Raw genomic sequence first — 3880 nt, 5'->3', positions numbered from 1 at the left:
TGGCTGCGTTACTGAAACCACGCCTTCTTTCTTTGCGTGCACATTTGGGCGGCATTATGCAAATATTTCCACATAGTGAGGTAGATATGTGGGGGCGTGTTAGAACGAGCCGTTTTAGGGGGGCGTGGCAGAGTCTTAACTTTGATAAAGAATATCTCTTTGGTTTTGAGACTTTAGTCTTTGCAACTTCAAGGATCTTATCTATGCAAAATCAGGTTGTAACACTCCAAAGAGAAAGGAAAACTTGAAATCGCATCATATGACCCCTTTAAGTAAACCACTGGGCAGAAAATGTATCGATTTAAGAGAAAAGCTCAGATTGGGTGATTTAAACTATTGACATCTGGCAGCTTGTGGAGGCTTGTTACCAATGCAAGATAATGTAAGTGGCATATTAAAATGAAAAGTTTGCAGGATAAATAACCAACAGTTAAATATTGCAGATGATTATGCTTAATAAACTGAAAGAAGGAGAAATCGTGATCCTGATCAAAATGCGGTTTATCGCGCAGCCCGACTATCGGTCTAAACTTTCTTTTTCTAATATAATTTGAATAGTATATCAGTTATATAACGTAATAAAGTAGATGTGGAACAAAGTGCACAACCGTCATGTTTCTTGCCTCCTCAGTGGACATCTCATGTGATCCTCCGTTCCGTTTCCGCTGTGATAACACCCGCTGCATCTACAGTCACGAGCTCTGCGACTCTATAGATGACTGCGGTGATGGAACCGACGAGAGGCCGGAGCATTGTGAGTGACAGCCAATAGATTGTTAACCAAATATACTATTTACCTATTAAACCCTTTTAATTCCCTAAATTCTATTGAAGTTAGTAAAACACCCTGTTTTGTGTGAATGACTCCTCAGGTGTGACTCCCACACATGGGCCCTGCTCTGCAGACGAGTATAAATGTGGGAACGGTCAGTGCATTCCTCTGCAGTACGCCTGCGACGACTACGACGACTGTGAAGACCAGACTGATGAACTCGGCTGCTGTGAGTTTTGCTCATTCACTCACCCTCATGTTGTTTATTTTCTTTCTTGCATAAACAAAAGTGGAGCAAGCTCCAAAAACTACAAAAAAAATCTTAGAGCTCTAGATCCTTTTGCCTGCACATCTTTGTAACATTTCTTCATCTGTCTCTGTTAGACTACGGCCATGGACGCACATGCAGTGAGAATCTGTGTGAGCATAACTGCACAGATTTGTCAACCGGAGGCTTCATTTGTTCCTGTAGACCTGGATATAAACCCAACCCGGAGGACAAGAACAACTGCAATGGTTTGTGGCGTTGTCTGAATACCGTATTCATTAGAAAATCTCAATATTTACTTCTTTATTGGAAGACAGGCTTATAGTGGTGCTACAGAAGCCAAACAGGACAACAGGAACTCAGTCATTTATGACACTTCATTCTACAAAAACAACAGCTCGTTCATTACGCCATTTCTGTCATTGCACATGTGCAGTACTTTCCAGTTTCCGTATTCAATCCGATCAAGAGTTTAGGAGCTCAGTCGGATCGATTAAGGTGTTTACATGAAGCCTTTTCAGTCTGATTGAGCCATCAGTCCAATTACCAGCGGATTATTTGGTTGCATGTCAACGTAGCTAGTGTTGCAAAGTTCATCAGTTATAAAACTAATTCCATTCATCTATAAGCAGCTCAGCAGATACAATAGTATGATTAATTAGCTCAAGTCAGTTCAGTGTTATATTAGTACCACTGAGATAATATTATAGTTTGTATTAATATTTTGAATTAGGTTTATTTTTGCATTTTAATTTTAGTTAAATTTAGTTGTGTGTTTCATTCATTTTATTTCAGTTATTTTTAGTACATCAAGTTAAACTAAATTCTAAATTCTGAGAAATTTTGCCTTGGCAACTAGCTGAAAAAAAAAAGTTTCGTTTTTTTGTGTTTTATTTTATTCCAGTTAACGATTATTTTAATTAAAAAATGTTTGTATGATTTTGTTTTCATTTTAGTTTCACGTAATTATAATAAACCTGGGTTCAATTCAGTTCAGTGACAGTGTTGATGTTGGAAAGTTCCTCAATCACAAAGACAAATTTGATTCAGCTATAAAGCAGCGTTACAGAAAATGATCAGTTCGTTTTTCATTCTGTCCTTGGCATGGAATCTTTTCTGTCTGCGTGAAAGCAACACAAGAAGTGCGCAGCTATGCCTGCACACAACTTCGAGACAACATTGGCACACCATTAGAAGTTGAACTGCTTCCTGTATGTATAATGTGAGGTGTTTTCTGCCCGTCTGCAGATGTGAACGAGTGTGAGATTTACGGGACGTGCCCGCAGCTGTGCAGGAACACTAAGGGCAGTTATGAGTGTTTTTGCGCTGACGGGTTTCGATCAGTGGGAGAGCAGCCGGGAGTCGAATGCGCTGCTGAGGGTAAGGCCTTTCAATCTGAAATTATTTATCCTCTTTTTTTACCTTCTATAGCCTAAAACTTGAAAATTTGACGAACATTGGTAAATATGAACGTACCTTTAGAAGTCATAGATGCAAACTTCTCACCTTTCAGTGACAACTCACTTTTTTGAGATCAAAATGAGGGCGGGGGGGTTCTTGCAAGGGTACTTGTGATCTTACAAGGGTAAATAAAGAACTGGGACTGGTTGCATAAACTGTTTAAACTAGTCTTAAAAAGTTAGTCATCTAATTTTTTTCTTCAAGACTGGCCATAACTTTTTAAATTCAGTTATGAAAAGGTAGATTGGGCTTATTTGCATTGAAAAAAGTAAGACTGATTTCTCCTTGGCAACTGCTAGTTGGTCAAACTAGTTCTTAAGACACAGTCTTAACATGGTGGCTATGGAACTGGCCCCTGGTTGATTCAATAAGTTTTGTATAGTATCTTCTTTACTCTTTACTTCAAAAACTATGTCTAAAAAGGGTAATATTGTATGTATTTGAGGTCTGAGATGTGGGAACGTGAGAGAGGGCAAACAATTTGCAGTTTAGCATAGCATTTCCGTCTAATCAGACAATATTGTCTTAAAAAGCCTGTGCATAGCACTTAATCTTTTATTATAAGAGGTGAAGTGAAAGAATAGACGTGCTAGCTTTTCACGATGCTCGAAATATTGAAAAGAAAATTCAAAATATTGAATTGAGGGTGGGGGTTTATATAAATGTATCTCTGAGGGGACCCTTTTATGTCTTCATAAAAGTTTCTATGGCATTCTTTTACAGCGGTAACCAAGGAAACGCTATATTGTGGCTGTTCCATAAGCGCCACCTGCTGTCAGAGAGTGAATTAGCATTTTTAGCATCATTTCACAAAGCTAAAATCAGCCTTAAATCTTAAAATGATGCAGTTTATTTACATTTTTAAAAATGCTCATGCTTACATTTAGCATCTTTTTTGTAATGCATTGCCGTCTAATCAGCCAATATTGTCTTAAATAGCCTGCATAGCACTTCATCTTTTATAACATGGGATTTCAACCAAATAAATTTAATCTTGATTTTTGTAAAATGTTGCATCAAGATGTTTTTTTTTTTGTGTGAAAAATTACAGTTTATAAAAATTACAGGTAATAAATAAATATTATATATATATATATATATATATATATATATAAAACAAAAACAGTTATTTTAAATATTGTTATATTGTTTTTCTGTATTTTTGATCAAATAAATACAGACTTGGTGAGAATAAAAGACTTCTTTTGAAAATCTTACTGACCCCAAACTTTTGACTGATAATATACAATTTTTCTACAAAGAACTTGGAGCAAAAACATTTCTGCAAGATTGTTGAAGGATAGTTAACATATTGACATTAACCTTTTTAACAGTACAGTTGTTGTTTAACATTTCTATATCGGTATGAAGGAAGAAAA

At 36.5% G+C, this 3880-nt stretch overlaps 1 protein-coding gene and 1 long non-coding RNA gene across 2 annotated transcripts in view; one reads left to right on the top strand and one right to left on the bottom strand.

The window, feature by feature from the left end:
- Nucleotides 1-3880, bottom strand: part of LOC107680992 (tetraspanin-7-like) — a 31223-nt gene that overhangs the window by 11178 nt on the left and 16165 nt on the right. The window lies entirely within an intron of this gene.
- On the top strand, nt 638-2418 carry LOC107680993 (uncharacterized). Its single transcript, XR_001633215.1, has 4 exons — nt 638-754; nt 873-1001; nt 1157-1288; nt 2289-2418. It is a non-coding gene; the product is annotated as an uncharacterized LOC107680993 (long non-coding RNA).

The sequence above is a fragment of the Sinocyclocheilus anshuiensis genome, unplaced genomic scaffold (genome assembly GCF_001515605.1).
Source record: "Sinocyclocheilus anshuiensis isolate Anshui unplaced genomic scaffold, SAMN03320099.WGS_v1.1 scaffold20, whole genome shotgun sequence".
Taxonomy (NCBI): domain Eukaryota; kingdom Metazoa; phylum Chordata; class Actinopteri; order Cypriniformes; family Cyprinidae; genus Sinocyclocheilus; species Sinocyclocheilus anshuiensis.
This window is presented reverse-complemented; position numbering and strand designations above follow the sequence as displayed.